Raw genomic sequence first — 18,770 nt, 5'->3', positions numbered from 1 at the left:
ATAAACAAAAGAGGAAGCATACAACCTAGACCTTGATGTTAGTAGTCCTTCTTGAGTGAATGTCCAAGTTTAAGCTTAAGGTCTCCAAGCACTCCTTCTCCCAGCCAAAGTGAGTAGCATGCAGGAACTATCTTAGCATAAGGGTGTAAATAATCAGAGACCAAACATTTGGGAATGGAGGGGGATCAATTTATAGGCATGGAGAGGGAGTTAGGATGTCACCAAAGATAAAGGAAGGTCCAGATCTCAAGGAGGAAGCTCATATGGATAAGATCATATGGAAATATTGGGAGAATTTGACCACATCCACAATGAACAACATCCAACTCGCCTTTGTGGAAACCTATAGATCATGAAGCTTCTCCTCCAATTTGGGAAAACTTTCCTTAAAGGGTTCAACACGAGTATCTAAGCAAAAACCGCGTTGGAAGCATGAGACTCCTATAATGTAACCTACCATCAGCACGAGAGGGAAGTGTCATAGTCACACTAACCCATAAATTAGGGTTTTGAGCTTATCTTTCTCAGGACAGGCTCAAGGCAACTTTTCAGTAGTTCTTTAGGGAGGATTTGGTCTACATATTAGGATGGGTATAGTGCATAGTTTTCAATGTTTTTGCACTTCGGGGTATGACACAGGGAAGTGCAAGAGGTGTGACAAAATACTATGTAACACTTCTCCCCTTAGAGCAGCGTCTTCTGCTTCGAAAGCCTCATGCCTAAGTTGAAACATACAGACTTCTGGTTCCAACAATTTTTCAACGACAACACAACGAGATGAAACTTTTTCAATTTTCACCCTCAGGACCTTTAAAACTAAATTTCAAAATTTTTATCGCAAAGAATCAAACCCCTGGCTAGCCCAATTACCAAGACTCTCGCCATTATAGTTTCTCGCAAGTGCTACAACAACAACAACAACATTTCTTGAGTGTCAAAGACTGGTTGGCATGAGCTTGAGCGTTGTAACACCAGTTTCCATGAACATCGACATTATAATTTAAAACAAATGCTGAAAGACATGTCGGGTAGGGAATATTAAATTGGAACCCTATCTAGATTGCATCTGACTATGCATACTGAGGAACAATAACAAGAACTTAGAGTTACACAAATTTAAACAATGTGAAATGTGTGTTGGCATGAATCTATAATAGTTTCTTTGCATGGCGACTAGGTGTGCAGTGTAGTTTCCGGGGGCCACACTAATAACAACTAGTCACAATTTTACAATATCTATTGTTATCAACCACTCATAGTTGGCAATAAATTTTGTTAATATCATTATAGGTTGACTATTAATAAATTGTTATACTAATTTTATTCTAGTTTAGTTTGAAATAGTCTTAGATCTTATTCTCATAAATTTACCACTACCACACTTATATTCTCTATTCCCATCATATTACTTAAACATTTCATATTATTTTGTATTTTTTATACATCTATTAAAATTATATCTATAAATAATCTATCTATAAAATTGATACATTCAAAAATTTTAAATTATATATCTATATGTTAAATATTTTATTATCATTTTTTAAAACCATTTTCTTTCTATTTTTAACAAATTCAAAATACATTTATATAATTGGAAGGATTTACTATATTAACAATGTCTCATAATTTAAAACTCACAAATACATATCCCGATAATTTTTCCACGATTTAATGTATGCAAATATATACAATTCCGATTCTCATGTATTTTGATCTTTATATTCACTTAATATAATCCATGATGATTTTCTCTCTGAAAAAAAAAATATATACAATTCCATTTCCCTCTTTTGTAAATTTGAAATACATATCACGGTTTTTTTCCACGATTTAATTTAATGTGTGCAAATATATACAATTCCATTTCGCTCTTTTTTTAAATTTGGATTCGATTCTAAATTGGTAACAAAGCTTTGTTTCAACTTAAATAATTTAAAGTAATCATATTGGTGATATCTCGTAGTTTAACTCACCCATGCATATCACAATTATTTTATATATATATAACTCTTTTGTAAATTTGCATTCGATTCTAATTATATAAGGTTTGTTTGTTCCCAAATTTACTGGAGAGTCAATTAAAGTAAAGTTATAACAATCAACTAATGTATGGATCCACTTAATAACTAGTTGGAGAAGGGGTACAAAGTGGGGCAAGGGAAATCAACTAATGCATGGATCCACTTAATAACTAGTTGAAGAAGGGGTACACAGTCGGCCACGTTAACATTTTCCTGGGGAAAAAAATATGTGTTTGATTTTGCATGAGTAATGAGAATATTTTAATACTATTTTTTAAAGAATGGTTCACTGTTTCTTAAAATCCAGTCTTTTTGTCAGGTTTACTTTTTATCCTTTTCCATTTTAATATAGAGTTTTAAAATACAGTTTTTTTTATATGTTAATGTACTAATTAGTTTTTACTCATTAGCATTTTCTAACACTATCAAAATACAATGGCTAGATGCAGGATTTAGTTTTTTTATATGAGTTTTCCTTGGTTGAACTGTTGAAGATTGTCCATTTCCTTTGGCATCTTAAGGATCTTTATTTTGCAACAGGGCATGCAGAGTGTTCTTAGAATCAATACACAAAACTGCTTATGGAAACAATTTTGAACATTTTGTGAAGTACTTGTTACAATTTAGTGCGCTTATCTTTCAATTTTCTTATTGCATAGTTGTTTGGCATTATCTAATGGAAAAACAACGAAAAAAGTTGCATTTGTTTAACTGGTTTTGACTCTCAAATTATATGATTGTGAAAAAAAAATTGTACTATATCTATGTTAAGGCATTAATATTGTTGCTTTATTTGCAACAAAACAATAAAAATACCCTGTTAAAGATGATGCATCCTATGTATGATGTCACATTGTCTATAAAACAAATAAACAACTCTTATCTATTTCAATCCTATCATGTACTTTTGTGCTACTATTTAAAGATGTGGTAAATAAGGAATTTCCACAACTTTGGTAGTCCTTCACTAATTTGAACATACATTTAATATTTTGTTTTGGTGAAGCAAACCAATGTCCACTTTGTGAACTGTGGATTTATCTGGCTTGTCGCTTTTGGTTTATAAAGTGAAATTCCTTTTTCCCACGAACTTCAAATATTGCCACTCAATATATATATATATATATATATATATATATATATATATATATAGATAGATAGATATATGATTCATAACTATTTTACACTCAGTGACAAGAAAAAGCAGCTAGAAAAAGCAGCTAGCAAGTACGAACTACAAAAAAAAAAACAAAAAAAAGCCATGTGAGAAAAGACAGTGACATTGCTACCATGTGGCTCTTGTTATTATATTTTAGTCATTTTATAGTCAAAATGCCTTGACTTTTAATTAGTTTTGAAAATTTTAAGAAGATTTTATAAAGTCTATTAAAGTTTTGAAAAAATTAATTATTAACTAAATATTTTGAAAATAAAAACAATTTTTGAAATTGGAATTTCTGTTTTCTTATTAGCTCATATAGATGAAATAACTAATGTTATGGGGTTATAAATATAATTTTCCAAAAATAAAATTTATTTAAAAAAATATATATTATGTCATAATCTCAATATTTATAAAAATTTCATTATTTAAAAAAAAATAAAAATAATTATGACACCAAGTGTCATAACAATACACACGTCAAATCTCAATATTTATGAAAAATAGTACACACATAAAATCTCAATATTTATGAAAATTTCATTTCTAAGTGTGTCAAATTTATGTTTAACTTTTAATTAAAGTGTAACTTTTGAATATACTTTACAAAATTTACTCAAATTTTAAAAAAATAACAATCACATTTTATTTTATGATATTCTTTTATTAGTTTCATATATATATATATATATATATATATATATATATATATATATATATATATAATTTTAAATGTGAAATTATTTTATATAGATACACATATATAATCTACTTAATATAAGAAAAACATCTAAAATTATTATGCCATTACTTAACTAAAATATCCCTAAATGATAATGGGAAATCTTTAACAAAATATATTTTAAGTCTTACTACTAAGGCTTCAACAACTACAAAAAAATCCAACAAACACATTTAGGATTTTCTATCACTTCTTATATCAATATAAAGATATTTTTGAAAATGCAACTCTTGCTGCATTTGAGTTCATTCCTACATTAATACAATTTCTTTAGATAGATGATTAACATTTGAGTTGAATTATATATATATATATATATATATATATATATATATATATATATATTTATTTTCATAAATTGTTTTCTAATTGGAACTAGTTTCAATTTTACATTTATTGCCTATATAATCTATTAATAACTTAAAGTCTTTCAATACTTATAAATATTTTTCTTTCTTTTTTTCATAAAAATATAAAATGCCTAAAACTTAACTATTTCTTTATTAACAACATATTTCAAAATAATATAATGTACCGATAACGAAAAAATGTCCCTTCCATTATAAATCTTTATAGCTCTTTTGTATGCTCTTAAGTCAACATGCATTTTCATAATTAATTATGTTTCTTTTAATATTATATAATGATTTTCTTTCAAACATTTTTACCTATCTTTAATAGCTAGCCTGATTTTATGGGCAACTTGTGTAGGAGTCATATAAGACCTTAAAATATCTAGTTGTGAAATATGAAAGGTAAAGACTTATAAACATTTGCAGATGCATTAATTATTTAAAAATATAGACAACAAACAAAAGTCAATTGATGTCATTTGCTATATAAATTTTGTTATAAATGATTTTAATGAAAATTAGAAACTTCATTGTTTTAACTAAACACTTACTAAATCTTAACTTTATGAATGCAACTATAAAAATCTCCCTACTTAAAAATTTTAAAAATTTTAATATTCTAAAATAAAGATCTAAATTCAAAAGTTGAAAAAATCTAAACTATTATAATATCATTTACAAAACAGAACCTTGCCAATAATAAATTTTAATAATTAAAAAAATTTAAGACATTTATACATGCATACTAATTTTTTTATACTTCAACTATCAATTACTTTATAGATAAAAAACAAATACTACATATTAAATTTATTATTAAAAAAATTATTAAAATACACCCTCACCCTCACCCCCAAACCACTGATTCAAAAGACACAAACCACAGATCTCTTAAATCCAAAATCTTATCCCTATACGGAGGGGATACTTGGAGTGAAATCCTTTTACTCGAAAGATGTAGAGTGAGGATAACAAGAAGAGCGGCAGATCTTCCTCATTAGTATTTATTCTGCCTTATTGCTCTTCTTGTATCATCATTCTTCAACCCTGATGATGGATCCCACTTGGGATTTGAAACGTTGGTATAAAGATGTTCAAACTGTGGATTCTCCGATCACTGATTCAAAAGACACAAACCACAGATCTCTTAAATCCAAAGTTGTATATTTTATTAAACAATAATTAAAAAAATAAAAATAATGAAATGGCCTTATTATTAAAAAACCAATAAATATATATTTTTAAATAAATTCAATAATTCACTCACAAATTTAAGAATATATAATAAACACTTAATAGTTAATCATTTTAATAATACATGTTACAATAACATGCATTTCTTCAAAGTAATAAGTATAATATATTGTTAATTATTTTTATTTATTTTTTTTATTTTTTTTTATTATTTTTTTTTTTCTGAATAAGGCTAATTCTATATGAGTACAAAAATATTTTACAACGAGGCCAAGACCTTGTAGAGCTAGCCCAAAATTGCGGCATTATTACAAGCAAAGCAAATATGTGTGCCAAAATCTAGTAGAGTATTGCTCTCAAGAACTGTAGAGAGCCTATTCATGAGTAGAGCAAAAATACAGAAAGCCCCATAGTTGTACTTGGAATTGAGAATTGAACCTAAGCTATACGACAACCAAAAATTGGAATTGAGAATTAAACCGGAGCTATACGACAACCCAGACAGTGGAACTAGACTTGGTAGCTGTGACCAGCTACACGACAACCCATAACTGAAAACAGAGGTAACTGTGACTGCGACCAAAATTGGAAACTGAAGGTTGGCAGAATGCCCCTTGCACATGAAAAACTGGCAGTATGAGCTAATGCATTTGTCAACATAATTAGGACAGTGATGAGTGAACCTTCTCGTGCTGGCAAAAATCCAATAGAACCAAAAGGAACCAACCTGCTTAAGCATCAGGAGAGGGATCAGGCGGCTCCTCGGTGATGCGGCACCCATACTTGTAGTCATCGTCGTCATCAAAGGAGCCCGACCGATTCTTCATGCTTTGAGAAGCCTTGCCTTTACCGAAGCCTGAAGCTTTGATCGTATCGAGGTTTGCCTGGATGGGGCCTGGATTGTCTTCCGCCAGCCTGTCCGAAGTCGCTTTGAGGGAGGCAACCCCTTGACTTGAATTGAGCTCGCTAAGCTCAATGGTGACCGTGGCCATAAAGGAAGAGGTGCCATGACTGCAGGGGAAACGTAACCGAGCGGCATTGGTCATGGATTGGAAGGAGCTCGGTGCTGGTATCTGTAATCCTCTGCCCCTACCCCGTCCACTCCGAGTAGCAGGGTGCCTAATTGAGCAAAGATCCGGGCAGGAGGTTGAAGAGTCTATCGTGGAGGGGGCGGCCTGGCGCCCAATTTGCTCGCGAGAGCTGCCCCTTCTGCTACTCATCCGCTGTCGCAGTTTCAACATAGCTGGAGGGGCGGGATGAGCCTGGCTTCTTGGGGGACAAAGGAAGCAGAGAAGGAAAAGAACTAAATTGGCTTCAGTGCTCAGGACATCAAGCGGGTGGCGAGCATAAGAGCAGGGGAAATAGAGGATGGCTTGAGGGCTAAGCCAGAGGCTCCGCCAGCGAGCCAAAGCCTGGTTTGCTCCTGAGAGAGGCTGAAAACAAGCCGTTGCAATTGCAATAGAGGAGGAGCTAGAGCGTAGAGGATAAATGCGATTATGGCGAGTTGATAGCGCCATGATCAAGAAATTAACCGGCGTAAATGGATGTACTGGTGTCATTAAAGTCTCATTAAGCTAGAGCAGAGGAGGAGTTAAGACCAGAGCCGCGAGAGGATGTGTGGCGGTGCAAATCAACCATGCACCCATCCAAACCACTGGCCACGTGCCTATGTTACCGTCAGACACCCAAATCCAGGTTGTTAATTATTTTGATAATTATATACAAATATGTTAAAACAATATTATCAAAAAATAAATATTTATCTTTTAAATTAAATATTATAATTAACGGGTAGTCTAATTTTATTTTATTTTTCTGAATACGACTAATTCTATTATCATACAAAACATAGATACATATGGAGTACAGTGGGCAAGGCTATGGAGATTTGCCTATCAGCCTTCTTCTTGCCCTGATTACAGTTCCAAAATTGAGCAAAATCAAAAATTGGAATTTGATACATGGCCACTGAAGACACATAGATTCTGAACAGACACCAGGGCCATGGACTGACCCAGACAAAGACAGACATGAACAATTATAGCCGACACATAGACAAAGAAGCCGATACCAGTTGGCAGAAACATAAACAGAAAACCCAAGAAATGTAGCTAAGGTTGCCGGGAGCGAGCTCATTCTTCATCGGTGGTGTAAGGCACCTCTTCTATGCGGCACCCGAAACGGAGAGAATCCTCGGAGTCTGAGAGAGGGATGACCGCTCCAGAGGTCCCTCCCTGAGCTGGCTTGCTTGGACCAGCAAGCGCAGAAGGACCGGCGGCAGGGACGCAGTCCTTGACTGGGCGCTCGAGGTCAATTTCAAACTCGCGTCTAGGGGCCAGACGACTGGGTACCGCATCAACCGGAAGGCACGCGATAGGGGAATCCTCTCTGCTGTAGCGCTGCCAATCCGGTGCTGGCTCTGCCTCCCGCACAGGATGGCTTGCAGCAATATTAGTCTCTGCCTCCTCGCTTTGTGAGACTCCTGGCTCAATCTTAATGGAAATTACCAGAGTAGAATTGGCTTGAGGGCATGGGAGCCTATACCTGAGCGTTGGATGCTCCGACTGACCCTCCTCTGAACTAATGCTTCTACCAGTACGCTCGCCACCTTCCTCATTGCTTCCTTGGAACCTCTGAGGCACTGACGTGACTTCAATGGAGGAGGAGGGCGAATTGTGGCCTTGCCGCTGCGTGAGGGCCCTGCCTCTGGTTCCCCCTCGTCTGCTACACATACGCGGCCTCTCCCTCTCCATATCTGGCTTTTCCAGATGCACCCTCACGCAAACACCCGAAGCTTCCTTAGCGCTTAGGACAAACCCAATCTCAACACAATTGCAGGGCGTGCTCATCCCTTGCCCTGCAACCGGCAGAATGCACGTCTCCTCTTGCTTCTTTGAACTCAGCAGGGCATCGCCGCTATGCCATCCCACATTCCTCTGCAGAACAAACACCTCCCCCTTAAAATGCTCCATGGCTCTGATTTCCAAGCAACTCACGCAAGCGGAGAAGACCGGCATTAATGCCTTCGGCCGTCGGATTGCATGCGGGTTGATAACCCGCCTCACCTGGTACCTCCCTTCGTCATGGGCCTGCCACCTGCCCACGTGACTGTTCACACCATCAACACGTTTTATCTGCACCCGCATCCAGGAATTAAATGGTAGTCTAATTAATAATAGATGAAATGATAATTACTTTTCTGGTTAATTTAAAAAAAAAAACAAGCAAAATTTCATATAAACTTGACTTTAAGTTGTTGAATATTTTAAATGACAAAAATATATACTTAAAAAAAATCAACATATCCTCCTTCACCCTAAATTAAAATAAAAAACTTGATTATTAAAATCTTACTTTACCAAATTCCTATAATACAAAATTAAATTATTAATTATTAATATTTAAAAACATATTTATATATATATATATATATATATAACTCAATATGCCTAATGAAACAACACGCAATTAAAAAACCATAGTAGTTCGTGCTCATCGAAAAGTGTAAATGAAAGTGTTCAATTGCAAAGTATTTTGTCTTTTTAATTAAATCATTTAACAAAAATTAATAATAATTAAATTTCACAATTTTAAAGTCGCGAATGGAGTTTTAATTTTTAAGTAGCACATAGACTTTCCAATTTTTTTTCCTGGAACTTAAATTTCAACCAGATAACCATTTTAACAATTTTAGCCGTAAAAGTTAAAGTTTCCACATTGTATTGTATTCCGTATGCATTGGCAAATCTCAATAAAAACTTCTGTGCCCACTAGACGGGCCAAAGAACTTGGGCTGGAGTTCCAAGAGGTCAACTAAATCCCACGGTCTATGTTCGATCCAGAGTGCACTTACTCCCTCCTGGATCAATTACATGTCGGATCATATAATGTTATTATTTCTTTATTAAATTGATGTGAACTAGCTTTGACATGAGCCATTAATATTTTTGCTTGCTATTTTATTTATATTTTTATGTATGCATTTTTGTATATGATTATATGTAAAATTGAAATGTTTGATATAATATTCCTTTTTCCTCTCAAATTACCCTTTCCACGTACTTTTTTTGAATTTTCCTTAAACACACATTTTTTATTTCCTCTTTATTATTAAAATATTTAATTATATTAATACTGTACTTAATCGTTCATTTGATATTTTATTTCATCCACGGGTTTAACTTCTATATAATTTGTCCACTGATTTAGCCACTAATTTGTATTCAGGTGGAGTTATGTGGGGCGGGGTAGGGTAAGGAGAGGTTGCCGTGTTTGACTGGAACGCAGAGAAGAATTGAATCGTAAATCACTGTCACGCACGGAAAACAATCAAAACAAACACGATCGAGGAAGCTGCAGCAGCAGCAGCAGCCATGGATTCGCCATCGGAAGCTGCCCACCAAAAGCCCAGCTGATGTGGTGATAATAAGGTACTGACTGCAACATCCATATCGTCGTATTTTATGGGTTTCTGATTTTTCCTTTCGGGTTGTGGATATTATCGGTCCTGGTTCTGGAAAAACGTTTTGGTAAGGGGTTGACATGGGGATAACAATGCTTATGTTCATGCTCAGGCTTTTTCATTTTATCAAGAGGTAATCCATGCTTGTTGGGGTAGCAGCAAAACTGACTGATTCGGGCCGGGAGTCCTGTTGAGTGGACGCTGGGTTGTTAGGATAGGCGATCAGTGAAACCACGAGAAAATTCGGGTTTTTGGGCCTTCTGGGGGTCACGCTACTCATTCCCCAATTCATATGCCTCATTTCGTCCCAGACCATTTCTCAAGGAAATGATATAGAGTGTCTTATGATTACTTCCAAGGAATTGAAGGACCCTCTGGGGAACCTCTACACCTGGAACTTCGCGAACACTACCAAGGGGTTTATTTGCAATTTTCTGGGAATTACTTGTTGGCATAAAGATGATAACAAAGTGCTGTCAATTTCACTTCAAGCTATGGGGCTTCAAGGTGAGTTTTCATCTGGAGAAGGAGCTCTGCCAATGGCTTCCTTATCTGGTAACCATTGATCTCTCCAACAACAAGTTTACGGGACCTATTCCTGCTGAGCTTCATAATTGCACATACCTCAATATCCTCCACCTGAATGGAAATCAACTTACAGGAGAAATTCCCTGGCAATTGACACGGCTCGACCGTCTCAAGGACTTCAATGTAGCAAACAACAAGCTTACTGGAAATATACCTTCATTCACTCACAACTTTTCTGCCTCTAATTTTCAGGGTAACCCTGGGCTATGTGGGTCTCCCCTTTCGAAAGCATGCGAATCGACCAACGGGCCAGTAAATCCCATGGTTGTCGTGGCTTTTCTTCTGTTTGGCATAGTGTTAATTGTCTGGATTTTACTTGGTCTTCATTGGATGATTTCTGAAGCAAAAAGAAAAAGATCTGCTAAAATCCCATTCCCAACATCCAGAGAGCCCAGCGATTGGCAGAAATATGTACGAGTTCAGAGATCTGTTAAAGTTCGCTTGTTCGAGAAGCCAGTGAGAAAAATGAGATTGGACGATCTTCTGGCTGCCACTCAAGACTTTAGCGAAGACAATATCATATTGTGCGGAAGAACAGGTATCCTCTACAAAGGCAAGCTACCTGATGGGTCTTTGTTGGCAATAAAAAGGCTCCGCTCATGTTCACAGGGTGCAGAAGATTTCAAGTGCGAGATGAAGACATTAGCCCATCTAAGGCACCGAAATCTTGTCCCTCTTCTGGGCTACTGCATTCTAGAAGAAGAGAGGCTGTTGGTGTACAAAAATATGGCAAGGGGAACGCTCCTCAGCTGCCTCCATGGTGTTTATGGCGACCATAATACGCTCGACTAGGCGACAAGGCTGAAGATCTGTATAGGCACTGCCAGAGGACTCGCTTGGCTTCACCACAGCTGCGATCCCCACGTCGTGCATCGCAATATAAGCAGTGGAATCATCTTTCTAGTGTCGGGAATTTCTGGTTATTCCAAACAAAATACAGTGGAAAAATCCTCTGTTTCCATTGTTGAGAATTTTCTGATAAATTCCGAAACAACAAAAATATGAACAGAGAGTAATACTCTGTTTTCTGATAATTCAAAAACACAAGAACAGAGCATAAAATAATACTCTACTTTGCCTCAGGATGAAAAACTGATCAAAATAATACTTTGTCTTTGACGCAGAAAAATACTCTGTTTTTAACTCAGAAAAACAGAAAAATTTGTTCTCTGGAAACGGTGTTGCAGCAACACAGTTTTTTTGCAGTTGCTGTAACTTGTGTTGCAGCAACGCTGTTCGTGGTGTTGCAGCAACGTAAAAAAATTTTGGTTGTTGTTCGTGGTGTTGCAGCAACGTAAATTTTTGGTGTTGCAGCGACGTAACTTTTGACGTCAAGTATTTTTCGACTTACGGTGTAACAGCAACAGGAAATCTTTGACAAAATAACTTTTGGTGTAACAGCAACGCACAGAAAGAAATTTCTATTTATGAAAATAAACCAACAGATAAAACTAAGTCTTCCTCACGTGGAGGGATCTTCACAAAATATTATGCTAAAGAGCATCTCCCTCTTGACAGAGGGATTACAACAGGAACGCTTCAGTTCCACAAAACAACTATCTCAGAAAATTTCAGCACTGCTGTGCAATACAAAAAAACTCTCTTGTTCTACACTGTTGTGTGTTACAAAAGGACTTTCAATCTATCTCCTCTCTTATTTTTCAATCCATGCGCTGCTGTGCAAAAGAGCTTCATTCATGTGAGCTCATGCTGCTGCACATTCTTTCTTAAAAACACAGAAATTACATTCCAGCGCTGCTGTGCTATATTGCTGAGTACCTAACACTGTTGTGGCTCTACACATATATATAGTGCAGGAAGCGGTCATAACTTATCCATCAACCGCCTCAACTCTCTGACAGAGTCTCTGCTGCACATAATGAACAAATCTGATCTTTTGTTGTATTTCTTGAGTCGGTTGTGCTGAAACCCAAGACTGATAAATGCTGCGGCTGGCTCGAGGCTGGTACTTTCCTTCTCGGCCATGCTTCTTCTTTAATGCTGTTTGGTGAGCAGTTATGGCGCAGAGCCCAGATCTGATCTTCCTCCTCCTTTGGGAACACAAACAAGTAAACGGTGAAAAGACACTTATGGCGGTGGCGTGAATAAGCCGAAACAAATAATGGCTGTTGGATTAAAGACAGATGGACTGCTGGGATTGTTTGCAGGTGAGGGTGCGGTTTCTGTTCAACTATTGCTGCAGTTGAAATTACATTCCAACACTCCCCTTTAATTTCAACTGCTGGGTTATCAGTCATACCCAGACACTTCATCAAAAACTCGAAACTTTTCTGATCCAATGGTTTGGTCAGAATATCAGCAACGTGCTCCTTCTCTGCTCTCATGGGAGATTTAATTTCATATCTCTCCCCTTTAGGAAGATCCATCTGATAGAGTTCTACCAGGGTCTTCATCAGATCTTCAATCTCTTCCTCTGTCATATTGACAAGGGTTTTGGCAGTGAAGCCCATCTCAGCGATCTTGGCAAGAGTTACACATCGAACTGCATATTCTTTAAACAGATCTTCAAGGAACTTCAATTCCTTTCTCCCATTCATGGGTTCTGTCCATTTCCTATCTTGAACTCCATCTTCTAAATAAACAGGGTCATCAACATGACTAGATAAAGCAAACAAAGAATTCATACCTTCATTTGTTGCTTCTTGTGGTGTGCTTGGAGAAGCACATTCATTTTTCCTCAAGGGTGGTACTTGCTGCCCTTGTGTTGGCTCCGCTATTTGGGGATGTACTTCAGCCATCTCCTCATCACGAGACAAACAGTTTTTATCATTCACTGTTTTCTCTAAGCTTTTATCACAAGCTTCCTCCTCAATGAACTGAGGTTTTACTGTCTTCACTTTCTCCATGCCTTGATAGGCTATCTTGAGAGTTTGCCATGCTTCCCTGGATGTCTTAGCTGCTGCTATCCTTGGAAACACACTTTCATTCACTGATCGATACAAGAAGTAGAGGGCCAAAGCATCTTTCTTCTTATAGTTCTTTAACAACTCTTTCTCTCCCTGAGTTAAACTATGAAACTCATTTTCATTTGCTAGTTCTTCAAAACCATCTTCAACAAATTCCTATAAATCTTCTGAGAAAAGAAAAGCTCTCATAACTATTGCCCAATAGTCATAGTTTTTCCCATTAAGTAGTGGGAGCTGAGTATTAAAAATACCCACGCATGTGCTAACGCTGGCCATTCCTTGCACTTTAAATTATGCTTCAAATACTTGACTATATTTGAAAAATCACTGTCTATCTTCAACAGTAACACAGAAAAAATTCTTGAGAAATACCTTAGATTCTTTCTTGGCTGAGTCTTCACACTGCTGGAGAAGTTGCTGCTGCAAGAAATCTTCCTTCAGCTTCTTTGACACTTCAAAGAACCTGGCTCTAATAACATGTCGGGAATTTCTGGTTATTCCAAACAAAATACAGTGGAAAAATCCTTTGTTTCCACTGTTGAGAATTTTCTGATAAATTCCGAAACAACAAAAATATGAACAGAGAGTAATACTCTGTTTTCTGATAATTCAAAAACACAAGAACAGAGCATAAAATAATACTCTACTTTGCCTCAGGATCAAAAACTGATCAAAATAATACTTTGTCTTTGACGCAGAAAAATACTCTGTTTTTAACTCAGAAAAACAGAAAAATTCGTTCTTTGGAAACGGTGTTGCAGCAACACAGTTTTTTTCCAGTTGCTATAACTTGTGTTGCAGCAACGTTGTTCGTGGTGTTGCAGCAACGTAAATTTTTGGTGTTGCAGCAACGTAACTTTTGACGTCAAGTATTTTTCGACTTACGGTGTAACAGCAACAGGAAATCTTTGACAAAATAACTTTTGGTGTAACAGCAACGCACAGAAAGAAATTTCTATTTATGAAAATAAACCAACAGATAAAACTAAGTCTTCCTCACGTAGAGAGATCTTCACAAAATATTATGCTAAAGAGCATCTTCCTCTTGACAGAGGGATTACAACAGGAACGCTTCAGTTCCACAAAACAACTATCTCAGAAAATTTCAGCACTGCTGTGCAATACAAAAAAACTCTCTTGTTCTACACTGCTGTGTGTTACAAAAGGACTTTCAATCTATCTCCTCTCTTATTTTTCAATCCATGCACTGCTGTGCAAAAGAGCTTCATTCATGTGAGCTCATGCTGCTGCACATTCTTTCTTAAAAACACAGAAATTACATTCCAGCGCTGTTGTGCTATATTGCTGAGTACCTAACACTGCTGTGGCTCTACACATATATATAGTGCAGGAAGCGGTCATAACTTATCCATCAACCGCCTCAACTCTCTGACAGAGTCTCTGCTGCACATAATGAACAAATATGATCTTTTGTTGTATTTCTTGAGTCGGTTGTGCTGAAACCCAAGACTGATAAATGCTGCGGCTGGCTCGAGGCTGGTACTTTCCTTCTCGGCCATGCTTCTTCTTTAATGTTGTTTGGTGAGCAGTTATGGCGTAGAGCCCAGATCTGATCTTCCTCCTCCTTTGGGAACACAAACAAGTAAACGGTGAAAAGACACTTATGGCGGTGGCGTGAATAAGTCGAAACAAATAATGACTGTTGGATTAAAGACAGATGGACTGTTGGGATTGTTTGCAGGTGAGGCTGCGGTTTCTGTTCAACTATTGCTGTAGTTGAAATTACATTCCAACATCTAGATGAAGAGTACGAACCGCGCATTAGTGGATTCGGATTGGCCAGACTTCTGAATCCCGAGGACAGTCACTGTGTTACCATTTCTTGCTCTGGAGAGAAGACTACAGATGAGGTTGTGGAGGAATTTGGGTACGATGCTTCGGAAACGTGGAGGAACTCGTGTGTTGCGACGTTGAAAGGCGATGTATACAATTTCAGAATACTTGTGTTAGAGATAATCACGGGGTTAAGGCCGCGTGACACCATCATGGATGAAGAAAGTAGGAATGAAATGACTTTCCTTGAATGGATACATGGTCCTTTTGTACATGAGGGCGTCGACTGTATAGAGCAGGCAATACAACGCTATCGCGCGAATCAGATGAATGTATCATCAGAGGATTGGATACACCGTCTTTTTGCAGAGAAAGACTGCGTTGAGCGGGTAAAAGACAGGTATCGTGCTAATCAGATGGCGGAATTATCCGACGAAGATATTTCAGCCGTTGCAGAGGTGACCCGCGTGGCATTTGAATGTGTGAATATTGATCCGGGAGAGAGGCCATTGATGTATGAAGTGTACAAGCGTTTGATGAAGATTGGAGAGAGGTATAGTAGCATTTCAGACGATGACGAGGAGGAAGTCTCCCTTCTTCAGTACAATCGGGCATCATCCGGTTAGTGGCGTTGTCGTTTACACACTAGCGTTAAATAGATATAATGTGCGATAAAATGGTCTTTTTTAGTCTTTGAGAGCAGAATGCAAAATCCATGCACTACACTTAATAGCAAATTAGGGTTATGAATGGAAATTTCAATGTTGTCATTCATGCCATGCTAATAGATAGAAAAGAAAAGTGAACTAGAAAATGGAATACACTATGGAGTGCTTGTTAAGAACGAATAGGATTCTTGAGAAGACATTTCTACCTTAGGTAGAGCTTGTGTATGCTAATGAGTATCGTAGTAATCATGTATCCATACAATGTATTGTATAGTAGATTTTGGGGAATCATGGAGTAAAATAAGTTCAAACCCAGAACAATGTATCCCTTGATTCATAAGTTAATAAAATAAATTAGTAATAAGGGGAGGTATAAGATAGAAAACGGATCAACATCAAAGTTATGTTGATTCCCATGTACAAAATTTGAAAAAGAGAGATGATCTGCCTATGAGTAAGACTATAGAAGAGTGTGATAAATTTAGGAAAGATACAAAATTATTCCTAGATTTGTATAAGTTATTGATATATTTGATAAGTTTATATTAGTATGTTTTTTAATCTCATTATCGCCTAACCTACCCATAATATAGGATGTCATATGTAATAGTTTTGATACATTCCATGTTATTTATGTCAAATAATGTAGCCTGAAATGTGTTATAGTTGGAGAGGACACAAAAACTATGCATCGAGGTTGTCTCATTATTATATTAGTTATAATTTTGGAATTAGTTTTTTCTAAAGAATGGGTGTATGCAATGCTTAATATTTTGAACTCTTATTTGACCCAAATTTAAGATTTGAGTCACTTTTTATTTTTGTTAGTGATTCATTAACCAAGGTTTACCAAACCTATGTGGATATATTGAGATAATGTGAACTCTAATGTAGATAGCAATGTTTCATAATTTAAAACTCAGGCATACATATCACTATTTTTTTTCACGATTTAATTTAATGTATGCAGATATATATCAATTCCATTTCACTCTTTTATAAATTTGGATTCCATTCTAAATTGGTAACAAAGCTTCGTCTCAACTTAAATAATTTAAAATATTTAATGTAAGTATATTAGTCTTACCCACATATATATATATATTCTTCTGTAAATTTGCAATCGACTCTAATTATACAAGGTTTGCTTGTTACCAAATTTACTAAAGAGTCAATTAAAGTAAGCTTACAATAATCAACTAATGCATGATCCACTCAATAACTAGTTGATGAAGGGGGCATAAAGTGGGGGAAATTAACATTTTCCCTACGAGGAAAAATGGCTTTGATCTTGCATGAGTAATGAGAATATTTTAATACCATCTTTTAAAGAATGGTTCACCGTTTCTTAAAATCCATAGTTTTTTTTGTCAGGCTAACTCTTTATCCTTTTCTATTTTGATATAGAGTTTCAAAATGAAGGTTTTTTTCCTTTTTATAGGTTAATCTACTAACTAGGTTAATCTACTAACTAGGTTTAGCTTAGTAGAATTTCCAACACTATCAAAATATAATGGCTAGATGTAGGATTAGCTTTCTATATGAGTTTTTGTTGGTTGAATTGTTGAAGATTGTCTATTTCCTTTGGCATTTCAAGGATCTCTATTTTGCCACTGGTCATGCAGAGTGTTCATAGAAACAACGCACAAACTACTTATGGAAACAATTTTGAGCATTTTGTGAAGTACTTGTTACATATGGAAACAATTTTGAGCATTTTGTGAAGTACTTGTTACAATTTAGTGCACTTATCCTGCAAGTTTCTTGTTGCATAGTTGTTTGGCATTATCTAATGGCAAAAAGACCAAAAAAGCTGCAATTGCTTCTCTGCTTTTGACTCTCAAATTATATGATTGTGAAAAAAAATGTATTATATCTATATTAAGGCATTAACATTGTTGGTTTATCTGCAACAAAATAATAAAAATAAATTGTTAAAGATGATGCATCCTATGTATGATGTCACATTGTCAATAAAAACAAATAAACAACTTTTCTCTATTTCAATCCTATCATGTACGTTTGTGCTCGTGTTTAAACATGTGGTAAATAAGGAATTTCTACAACTTTGGTAGTGCTTCACTAATTTGAACATACATGGAATATTTTGTTTTGGTGAAGCAAACCAATGTCTGCTTTGTGAACTATGGATTTATCTAGTCTGTTGCTTTTAGTTTATAAAGTGAAATTCCTTTTTGCCACAAACTTCAGATATTTCCATTCAATATATGTCATATATCTATCATATTCAATATGATACATAACTACTTTACACTCAGTGACAGGAAAAAACAACTAGCAAGTACAAACTAAAAAGAAAAAGCAAAAGCCATGTGAGCAAAGATAGTGGCATTGCCACCACGTGGCTCTTGTTATTATATTGTAATCATTTTATAGTCAAAATGCTTTGAATTTTAATTAGCTTTGAAAATTTTAAAAAGATTTTATAAAGTCTATTAAAGTTTTGAAAAAAAATATTTATTAGACTGAATATTTTGAAAGTAAAAAATAATTTTTGAAATTTGAATTTCTATTTTCTTATTGGATCATATAGATGAAATAACTAATTTTATGAAGTTATAAATATAATTTGTCAAAAATAAAATTTATTTTAGATATAAAAATAAAAAATAAAATCTTTATGCCACCAAATGTCATAATAGTACACACATCAAATCTCAATATTTATGAAAAACATTACACACACATGAAATCTCAATATTGATGGAAATTTCATTATTTAGAAAAAAATTATGACACCAAGTGTCATAATAGTACACATATCAAATCTCAATATTTATGAAAAATAATGCACACATGAAATCTCAATATTTATGAAAATTTCATTTCTAAATG

The 18,770-nt window shown here is 35.5% G+C and overlaps 1 pseudogene; it reads left to right on the top strand.

Moving 5' to 3' along the window:
• Window positions 1-10,017: 10,017 nt before the first annotated feature.
• On the top strand, window positions 10,018-16,070 carry LOC149262146 (putative inactive receptor kinase At1g27190 pseudogene; annotated as a pseudogene).
• The last annotated feature ends 2,700 nt before the right edge of the window (window positions 16,071-18,770 follow it).

The sequence above is a fragment of the Pinus tabuliformis genome, chromosome 6 (assembly GCF_031772625.1).
Source record: "Pinus tabuliformis cultivar Carrire ecotype Pingquan chromosome 6, CPIR1, whole genome shotgun sequence".
Lineage (NCBI taxonomy): Eukaryota > Viridiplantae > Streptophyta > Pinopsida > Pinales > Pinaceae > Pinus > Pinus tabuliformis.
This window is presented reverse-complemented; position numbering and strand designations above follow the sequence as displayed.